This window comes from Cnephaeus nilssonii, assembly GCF_951640355.1.
Source record: "Cnephaeus nilssonii genome assembly, chromosome: 21".
In the NCBI taxonomy this organism is placed as follows: domain Eukaryota; kingdom Metazoa; phylum Chordata; class Mammalia; order Chiroptera; family Vespertilionidae; genus Cnephaeus; species Cnephaeus nilssonii.
The window spans coordinates 43,598,547-43,609,676 of record NC_137092.1 but is presented as its reverse complement, the minus strand read 5'-3'; the positions used below and the strand labels follow the sequence as shown (position 1 = coordinate 43,609,676).

The window sequence follows — 11,130 nt, the reverse complement described above, 5'->3', positions numbered from 1 at the left end:
CTCTTTTTTTTTTTTAAAATATATTTTATTGATTTTTTACAGAGAGGAAGGGAGAGGGATAGAGAGCTAGAAACATCGATGAGAGAGAATCGTCGACCAGCTGCCTCCTGCACACCCCCTACCAGGGATGTGCCCGCAGCCAATGTACATGCCCTTGACCGGAATCGAACCTGGGACCTTTCAGTCCGCAGACCGATGCTCTATCCATTGAGCCAAACCGGTTTCAGCTGTGGTGTATCATCTTGTTGTCCTCCTTTGTGGGCTGTGTGTGCAGTCTTGTTGTAGTTAAGCCGTGCTTGCTGTTGGTATCACTGGGGGGGGAGAGCTTCTGTGCTCAGCTTGGATGGGGCGGAGTCTCAGGGTGGCGCAGACAAACTTTGGTTTCCCGTCCGCGCTGCCCTAAGAGGGCCGGTTCCTCCGTGCCCGAATTAATGGCTGCGCGGCTCTGAGAGAAGGCTGCTCTCAAGCCTCGCCCGCTGCCAAACAGACCAGTTTCTCCCCGACCGCAGCTGGATTTCAGTGCAGACCGAAGGTTTTGTTTCTCTCCCAAACGAGAAAGCTAGAGAAAGCTAGCCACGCATCTGCTGCCCTCCCTTTCCACGTGCTGCGAGCAAGCCAGCTGCGTATTCAGCCGCCCGCCCTTTCCGCACTCACGGATCTCCGCACCTCCACAGCTCCTGAGGCTCCGCGTCCCCCTCTCTTTTTTTCTCTAGTTGTAGGTTTTCCACTCTACCAGCTTTCCAGTGGTTCTGGACGGTGTGCGCTCTGTTTTCCAGTTGTAGTTTCAAAATTGTTGTGATAGGCAACAATTAGGTGTTTACCTTATGCCGCCATCTTGGTTTTTCTCCAATTAGGCTTAATTTAAAGATGAACTGAGAGTTCTCTTTAAATGGCAGGAGTCTGCTTCTTTCTGCTCCACCACCCTGCTGTGGTCCCACTCTCGTCAGGGCCCATTGGGGCCAGCAGCTGCCTCCACTGCCGCCTGCTGCCAGTGCCACGTCGCTGACGACGCCATGTTCCGCGCTGCCACCCAGTGGTCAGCACACATCAACTCCTGGCCAGTCGAACTCCTGCCTCTTGTTGCCTCTTTCATGGCCCACGTTGGTTGCCATTATGCAGGGGCCTGATGCGGTGGGGGCCAGACATGGCGGGGATCTCCCTTTTCCACGTCCCGCGCTGAAAGAGAGATGAACAAACCGGTCCTAAATGGAGGCGGCCAGGGATTGAGAAATAATAGAAATAAAGAAAACAAGACGCAAAAATAGATTCATGAAGCTGGGGCTGGGTGGGACGCCATCTTTCCCCTCTGATGGAGAGGCAGCATGACGACCGGCTAGGACTAGATTTAGGAGTAGATGTCACAGGACAAGATCCCCTAGGCCACTGCCACCACCATGAAAATAGAAGTAGGGTATAAGGGAACGAATGCCTGGGTGGAATGGATTAGGTATTCTGTTCACGCCCTGAATAAAAGCGACTGCTACGCTTGTGTGGCAGGATGGAATGTGTGCTTGCCTTGTACCAGGAGGAAACCACTGGGGAAACGCTTCCTGTAAGACTCTCGCCCTGTTGTTCCCATCCAACAGAGGTAAAGAGCAAGGACCCCCAGAACGATCCGGCCCATCCTCCGATGTAAACTATGCCTCCTGCCTCTCAAGGGGGGAACAGTGCTCGGAGTTTATGAGAAATGTATCCGGATGCGTAAATGGCCGAGTATCTTCAGAAGCCCATTGTGCTGCACTGTCGGTACCCCGTGCTGATGTCTGGAGGTGTCATGGGGGACCCTGACTTGGGCCTTGCCCAGCGAATGGAGTGGAACTTGCGCTCTGATACAATTGGCTATCCCTTTCACGTTGGCATATCATAAACCTTCTTCAATGGACAGACAGACTAAGAAGAGGAGAGTCCGGAGGGCTCCTTTGATCTCCATATACACACATTGGGGTTCCAGGAGGAGTGACAAGGAGTTTAAGGCTGGAAATCAGATTGCTGCAGGGTTTGAGTCTGTCCTGTGTTGGTGGCCCACTGTGAACAAAAATGTGGTGGATTAATTACATTTTCTAGAACCAGCAAAGTCTTGTTAACTATACTCGAGATGCAGTTAGAGGGATAGCTGAACAGCTAGATGCCAGCAGCAGGGTGACCTGGGAGAACAGGTTGGCCTTGGGTATGATTCTGGCAGAAAAAGGAGGAATATGTGTCATGTTGGGGGCCATTGCTGTACATTCATTCCTGACAACACAGCAGATGGGCCATCACTGAGGCCCTAAGGCACCGGCAGCTTTAGTGATGAGTGAGCTGGAGCCTGGGATTGAGGGTCCTTTCTCTGATGCACTAGAGTGATGGTGTCCACTTCACCCCTTTGGTTAGGAGCTACAGTGATGGGATGCCACATCATTCCATGTATGGGAGGGGGGTCTTATCCAAGGGTTAATTGAAACCGCATTGACCAAACAGCAAATTAGTCTCCTCCTAGACACTGCAGAGCATGAAAGTCAATGAGTGTCAGCTGAGTTTGAAGAGTTTAAATAAAGAAAAGGGGGAAATTGTGAGAATAAACAAATCATCTTTTCTGTCAAAGAACAGTTTAGACAGCCACCATTTTGGATTGTGTGATTTGGCAGCTGCTATGTTGGCCACATGGCTTGCAGCTCCCCTGGGGGCCACCATCTTGAAAGAGCAAAGGCCAACCCTTCCCTTTGAATTAGCCAATCGGCCAATGGGGAAAGACTGTTTGCCTGAGCTCCAATCAAGAGCAAGAGACAGGTCACATGCATCAGGGATTATAGAGCTGAGCAGACCACCTGCTTGGTGTGCGTGTGCTTCCAGACCATGTGTGCGCACCCTTCTATATAGAAGTAAAAATATTTGCCTTGCTGCCTGGCTCCCGAGTATGTTTTGTGTTCTACCAGGACCCCTGAATTGGGGGGCTCGCCTTATTTCTAACAGATCTCACTCCTCATTTTCTTTTCTTTTGTAAAATATATTTTTATTGATTTCAGAGAGGAAAGGAGAGGGAGAGAGAGAAACATCAATGATGAGAGAGAATCGTTGATCGGCTGCCTCCAACCCCCCCCCCCCCCCACTGGGGATCAAGCCTGCAACCTGGGCATGTGCCCTTGACTGGAATTGAACCCAGGACCCTTCAGTCCAAAGGACAACACTCTATCCACTGAGCCAAACTAGCCAGGGCTAACTCCCCATTTTCTACTCTACCTCAAATCCCATCCTCATCACTGGGGGACTAAAGCCAGACGCAGATGAACGAAGCAAGTGTCTGTTTGCCACTGTCTGAGGTCAGGAGTCACCCAAGCGGAAGAGCAGAGCAGTGCTTAAAGCCAGCTCCCCCCACCCCCCCCCCCCCCCCCCCCCCCGGCCCGCTTCCTAGCTTCTGAACCCACCTCACTCTCTTGGTGCTAAAACACTCAGATCTTTACTTTACTTGAAAACTGGGTGTCTCAACCACTTTGTTTCAACAGAGGGCAGTAGAGCCGCAGACAGCCTACATTTCCCAGCCCAGAAATGAGTCACACACGTTGTCTGTTGCAGCATTATCCCAGTGTCAGGGTGCACAGGGTGTGGCACCCGTGCTTCCTGTGTCGGGAGTGGGGGAGACTTGTGGAGAGTCAGCCACACTTAGACTCCCCTCCTCTTGCAAGCAGGAGTCTAACAGTGTGCGATTTATGGAAGGGTTGGCTCCTGAAGAATGAGTATGAGTTTGCAAGATAGCTTTGTTCACAGACAACAACGTGGGTGAAAACATGGCACATTTGGGGAAGAGCATTTATATTTAGAGAGATTATTGATACGTAAGTGTTAGTGGTGAAAACGGTACCAGGTGTTAGACCAGTGGAGTCAGACCGGACTTTGGTTCAGCAGCCTGGGTGCTTGAGTTCTGACTAAGAATTCAGAGCCAAGGCTCAAACTATCAGAGAACGTTTCTATGGAAAGTCGCAGAGGCATGAGAAGTGAGCTGTTGAAGAAATGGGTTCAAGAAACAAGTTACAGGGGCAAAAGCGGGCCCATGGAGCTCAGAGAGAGAGAGAGGCCAGGAGACCACACCTGGGGCGGGGGGCGTGCCCCATAGAGAGGGTGTTTGTCTGGAGGTCTCAGGGGAGGATCCCAACAGAATGTTCACCAGCTTTCCAGGGGTGTCCTTTCAGGGTCCTGGTCTCTACTGATTGGTCAGTGCCAGGGCAGGGTCACCATCCCATGGTCCTAGGCAGCCATGGCTTCCTTTGTCTGGTTTTGCTGATGTTCTGGGCCTGGAGCTGAAACACAACTGAGGAGGCCTGGATGTATTTGCTTCTAGTCAGAACCTCATTGTCCTGGGGGCTTTCCTCTCCTGGTTCATTCCTCCTCCGAGGGGTCTAACCGGAGGACTAACAACATGCCAGGGAGGAAAGGTGACCCTGGGGTGAGCTCCTTGCTTTCCCAGGTTTGCCCCTTGCTAGGCACCCGGAGCTTTCCGCCCAGGCGTCCTTCTGAACCCGCTCTGCTCACATCTGTCTACCTGCCTCCCACATTAGACTTTCTATACTGTTATCTCGTTGTCTGCCTCTGGTCCGTGTGTCTCTCCATTGTTTCTTTAGCTGTAAAGTTAGGAGGCTTCTGTCTGGAAATGGTGTGTTGTAAACATCCTCATTAGCATCAACTAAGAGCTGAGCCTCGGCTCTGCGGGAGCCGATGCGAGCCGGAGTCAGCGTACGGAGAGGGCTGTTCTGTGTCCTCTCTCCTTGAGCTCACTCTCCCCGCTGCCTGGTGCCGCTGTTTGTTTTCCCTGAGGCTCCGCTGTCTGAAACACAACATGGGTTTGATGCTGTGACTGTCTGACCCTTCATGGTGCAAGCTGGCCTCTCTGACCTCACGTGTTCTTCAGTGTTTGTCACATTTATGTTATTAGTGTGTGATATGCAGACCTACCTTGAGCTAACCTGCAGACATGTCTGAAATCAAAGCCCTTTGGATTAATACTCTGGCTCTACAATCCATATTCATTTTCTTCCTGCACTCACACTTTTCCTCAAATTTTAATTCCAACCACAAATTCAAAGCTCCCTTCTGCTCCTGACGCAGGTGAAGAACAGGAGGTGCTTGTGCTGCTTTTGTCTGTCTCCCGCCTTCCCCTATAGTGAGAGAGACGCCCGTCTCTTCGTATTTCCTCTCTCGCTCTCCCCCGCACTCTCTCTTCCGGGCATGGAGTCAGCATGGGGTTGAGTCCTGGGTGGGCGACGGCGTCACTGTCTGGTCAGCCCCTGCCCCTTGGGCCATTCTCCCTGGCTCAGCATCTGGTGCCTTTGCCAACCTCAGATTACTTCCCTCCAGTGCAGACTTACTTCACTTCTGCAAATATGCCGGGGCCCCACCTGACTCCAGCCTGCCCCCCTCAGCTGTGCCTTGGCAGGGTAATCTCCTTCTGGGGCCTCCCCTGAGCGGCGGCCACAGGAAAGAACAGACACTAAGCTAGGGACTTCCACTGTCTCTGGCACAAAGTAACTTCTCCAGGTTCTGGACCGATACACTGCGGCCATAGAGACTTTTCCACGAAGCTCCTCAACCGGCCACCGCGCTCCCTTTCGTATCGCACACGTACTCGGCTAAGGGCAGAGGAGACCTCCTGCATTCCCGTCTCAGTCCTTTCGGGACGGCTTCTTTCCTAGTGACCTGCCAATCCGTGCACAAGAGCAATTATTGGTGGGAACTTGGTGTGGACAAGATTTGTTCCAAACCGGGTCTGGATCCAACACACTTCATCTGTCTCTGACCCCTCACCCTCCAGTGCTTCTGCTCTGAAGACCCGACCAATGTGTTTGCCTCCAGCTTCTCCTGCTGGGATGGCATACCTCGCCCCACCTGGCACAGCGCCTGCGCTTGAGAGCATGGAGGGAAACCTGTCTCTGTCTCCACCTTCTGTGTGCCGTCCCGAGAAGCAGCGTGCCTGGGTCGGACCTCGGATCCCAGCTCGCTCGTGTCCCTGCGGGTGTGGAAGACTGGTCACCCTCACCCTGGTAATTATTATTGAAGAGATGGTAGAGCCTGGGGTCTGAACTGGATAAAACTAGAAATGAGCCAATGTGTATCTTCATTAGCATATAGGTTAATGAGCAGGACAAGCTCCTTATGGAATATTATGCAACAATAAAAAAGAGTGAAATCTTGCCATTTACTTTCCATAGATGGACCTAGAGAGTATTCAGCTAAGTGAAATAAGTCAGAGAAAGACAATTACCAGAAGAACCAAGATGGCGGCATAGATAAATGTGGTCCTCACGGCCTCCCACAACCACATCAAAATTACAACTAAAACACAGAGCAACCAGCATTCAGAACTGCCTGAAACCTGGCTGAGTGGAAGTCCTACAACTAGAGAAGAAAAGAAGAAAGCACAGAGACTGGTAGGAAGGGAGGAGGCATGTGGCGGGTTTTCCATCAGGAGGGATATCTAAGCCGCAGAGGTCTCCTGTGAGGAGCAAGGGGTCCCAGCCCCACACTAGCCCCAGCCCAGGGTTCCAGAGCTGGGAAGAGAAGTCCTTGTAACTTCAGGCTACAAAAACCAGCAGGGATGGTGGATGAGTGCACAGAGGCTGTTGGAGTCCAAGGCATTCCTCTTAACAGGTGGCACATGGACTTACTTGGACTCGCTCCCTCTGAGCTCAAGCATTGGGGCAGTAGCTAGGGGGGATCCAGGGACATCCTGGGAGGAACTGGATTGTCTGGCACCGCAGCAAGTAACCTGGGGTGGCTCTCTCCCAGACAAAAGTGCTGGCAGAGGTCATTGTTCCTATCTTGAGACCTACCCTGTTGCAGAGCTGACTGGCAGGCGCCATATCTGAGTTTCCATGAGCCTGGCTCACACTGTTTGCTCTGTCCTGGTGATTCCCTGAGATCCTGCCCCATCCAATTTATGACCCCACCCAAGCAGCTTTTCCATATGAATGGCCTGTCCTGGCCCAGGCTTCAGACTTTCGTAAAAACTCTCAAACAAGCAGCAAATGGTGTCAGCATGCCACATTCCTCTCAATAAGAGGCCCTAGGCTCAGATTAGCATAAGCCTGCCTTGTTTCACAGCATGGCCTCTCCTGGGCACTTCCAAGCCCAAAACAAGTAGCAGCCATCTGAAGATCACTCTATAGCTCCTGATAGGTGGCCCCAGGCAGTGGCTGATTTTGCACCTCCTGTGGGGACGGGCAGGGAGCAGAGTCAGGGCGCCCAGTGGACAGCTTCAGACCAGGCCAGATTACAACTGTACACATCCACAAGGGGCAGACTCAGTGAGCACCAGAGCGCCACTGAAGCAAGTCCTGCTCCATAGGGGTGTCTCCTGCACAGCAGCTCTTCTGCTGTAGTTGTAGCTGGTCCTCACAGCCAATTGGCCCAGGGGTCAATTCTTCCCAGTGACACCAACAGCAATCAAAGCTCAACTCCAACAAGATAGTGTACACATCCCACACAGGGGTGCACCTAGCGCTCCCTGCTCAGGTGACTGGGAAGGCTGAGCCATTGAGCCCCACAGGACACCTATTACACAAGGCCACTCTACCAATTCCGGGGACATAGCAGCTCTACCTAATACACAGAAACAAACACAGGGGAGCAGCCAAAATGTGGAGACAAAGAAACATGTCGCAAATGAAAGAACAGAAGAAATCTTCAGAAAAAAATAACTAAATGAAATGGAAGCAAGCAAACTACTGGATACAGAGTTAAAAACAATGGTTATAAGGATGCTCAAGGATCTTAGTGAGAGCTTCAAGGATCTTAGTGAAAATATCAAAGACATGAAAGAGGATCAATCAGAAAATTAAGCATACACTAACTGAAATGAAGAATAATTTACAGGGAATCAATAGTAGAGTAAAGGATGCTAAGAATCAGATCAGCGATTTGGAATACGAGGAAGCAAAAAACACCCAATCAGAAGAATAAAAAGAAAAAAAGACCCCAAAAATATGAAGATAGTGTAAGGAGCCTCTGGGACAACTTCAAGAATATCAACATTCACATCATGGAGGTGCTGAAGGATAAGAGAGAGTGCAAGATACTGAAAACCTATTTGAAATAATAATGACAGAACCCCCACCCCCATGAAAGAAATAGACTTACAATTCCCAGAAGCACAGAGAGTCGCTAACAAGATGAACCCAAAGAGGCCCACACTAAGGCACATCATAATTAAAATGCCAAACGTTAAAGACAAAGAGAGAAACTTAAATGCAGCAAGAGGTCTTTGAGTGGGGATGCCAGCTGGGCACCATGGTCTTCCTCATGATGCAGCTCTGGCTCACTGACCACCTCTGGTGGGTGCAGGAGGTGCTGAGACATGCGGCACTTCCGGGGGAGGAAGAACTGCTGCAACGGGCTGGCCATCAGGGCTGTGATCAGAGCATTTGTGAAATGCAGGAAAGCTGGAGACAGAAGAGAAGGATCCTGAGGATGCTCTGGATTGATCGAATTACAGCTGCTTCCCAGGAACACAGCCTGCATTACCCAGCATTTGTTGGCAATTTAATTAAGTGCCAGGTAGAGCTCAACAGGAAAGTGCTGGCTGATCTGGCCATCTATGAACCAAAGACTTTTAAATCCTTGGCTGCTTTGGCCCAAAGGAGGCGAGAGGAAGGATTTGCTGCTGCCTTGAGGATGGGAAGAAGCCTGAAGGCATATTTTCCAGAAAGGTGCAGTGCCACTGAGGGGGGACGCTGACACACTGGCCCTCTGCAGCCACGTGTCTTAGGAAAAGGTGCCCCGCGCCGCCCCCCCCCCCCCAAGATCATATGATCATAATTAACACCTGGGCTAAGAACTGGTTGCTGATAATGTAAGTTTGATTTGCAATTGTATTACTTTACATTTCAGTAACAGTATGAGAGAAAAGGCCTGTCTGTCCTTCTTGGGACAGACCAGTGACAGTTCATGTAGATTGTGCCAATACAGCTGTGTGGTGGTAAAGCAAAAAAGAATAGCAGCAAGAGAAAAGCAGTTAGTTACCTACAAGGGATAGCCCATACAACTGTCAGCTGATTCCTCAACAGAAACTATGCAGGCCAGATGGGAGTGGCAAAAAACATTCAAAGTGATGAATAGCAAGGACCTACAATCAAGATTACTCTACCCAGCAAAGCTATCATTTAGAATTGAAGGTCAGATAAAGAGCTTCCCAGACAAGAACAAGCTAAAGAAGTTCATTACCACCAAACCAGTATTACATGAAATGTTGTAGGGAATTCTAGAAGAAGAAGAAGAAGAAGAAGAAGGAGGAGGAGGAGGAGGAGGAGGAGGAGGAGGAGGAGAGGAAGAAATATGAACAATAAAATAGCAATAAATACATAGCTATCAACAATTGAATCTAAAAATAAAAATAAACAACAAGGAATCTAATATACAAAATAAGCTGATGAATAAAATAGTACTAGAGACATAGAAACATGGAACAGACTGACAAATATCAGAGGAAAAGGGGGGTGCAGGAAGAGGCTAACTAAAGAACATATGCATATATGCATTACCTATGGATACAGACAATAGGGTGGCGAATGCCTGGGGTGGGGCGGGACTGAGTGGAGGAGGGTAATGGGGGAGGATGGGGGACATTTGTAATATTCTCAACAGATTAAAATATTTTTTTAAAAAAGAAAAACAATTACCATATGGTTTCACTTATATGTGGAATCTAAATAAACAAACCAACGAAATCAAAACAGACTCATGGAAACAGATCAAAGGGACAGTTGCCAGAGGGGAGTGGGGTCGGGGGATCATGGTTAAGGGGAACCTAGTCAATGCTATTATGAGAGCCCTAGCCGGTTTGGCTCAGTGGATAGAGCGTCGGCCTGCATACTGAAGGGTCCCGGGTTTGATTCCAGTCAAGGGCACATGCCCAGGTTGCGGTTTCGATCCCCAGTAGGGGATGTGCAGGAGGCAGCCAATCAATGATTCCCTCTCATCATTGATGTTTCTATCTCTCCCTCTCCCATCCTCTCTGAAATTAATAAAAAATATAAAAAATTATTCTCTTTCATCATTGATGCATGTTTCTATATCTTTCTCCCTCTCCCTCTCTGAAATCAATAAAAAATATTAAAAAATACTATTATGAGAGGTTTGCATGGTGACAGATGATGACTAGAAGTAGTAGGGTGACAACAACAAAAAGTATAAAAATGTTGAATCACCATGTTGTACACCTGAAACTCATGTAGCTAGTATATTATTATATACCAACTATACTTAAATTAAAAATATTAAAATAAATAAATGAATGCAATCTGGCCTCATCTCTCCCTTCCTAACCTTGGTTCTCAGAGGTAACCCTCCCTTTGTCCTGGGTCTTGGCTTCCTGGGAAGTAGCCCTTCTCTCGGGTTATTTCACTCTCCTCTCAGCAGAAGAGCGTCAGCACTCTCCCTTCTGAAACAGCGCTGAACAAATCCCGGCACTGAGGTCAATGGTCACCGAGCTCAGAGCATCTGCATTTCTAAAAAGGCTGTTAAAGGTGACCACGCTGTCAACAAGGACTTGAATTCCCAGAGGTGTCCTGGGTAGACTGGTGATGCTGGCGGCAGGTCTGATGGAAACCCCTGACAGAGCCTCCTCAGCTCCATTGCCCTCACTTCCCCTCTGCGGTCGCCTTCCCGCCAGACTTTCTCCTTCTTTGGGGTGAGCAGCTGTAGTGTTGCCTGGGGTAGTTCTGCTCTTGAGGAAGTGGGTGGAAGGAGGAAATCTTAGAGCGGCTGATAAAGCAATCATGGGGATCCACTGAAGGGTGGTCAGAGGATGAAGAGGAAGAGAAACAACTCCCAACCAAGCAGGAAAAAAGAGAAAAGAGCAGCTTCTGAAGCAAGTGACTGGAATCTCACATGCCCAGAGCTGGAGCCATTTGAGTTGATAGCACATGTCTGCCCTTCTCGCAGTGGGTCCGTAAACCCCAGTCCCCCCGCCCCGCCGTTCTCCTGGTCTCCAATGATGATAAACACATTTATATGCAAGGTTCTGTGTTAAGAATAGTTAAAAACAAGACAACAAGCCCAACCAAAATGAAGTCACCTATGCTAAACCCCATGTCATCAAACGGAGACTTAGTTACAGTGCTGGCTTTCTCAGAAACAGAATCTACACCAGGAATCATCTGCACTTAA

At 49.5% G+C, this 11,130-nt stretch overlaps 1 pseudogene across 1 annotated transcript; it reads left to right on the top strand.

The window, feature by feature from the left end:
- Positions 1-8,253: 8,253 nt before the first annotated feature.
- Positions 8,254-8,687, top strand: LOC307092893 (large ribosomal subunit protein bL20m-like; annotated as a pseudogene). The gene has a single exon. The product of its transcript is annotated as a large ribosomal subunit protein bL20m-like (transcript).
- The last annotated feature ends 2,443 nt before the right edge of the window (positions 8,688-11,130 follow it).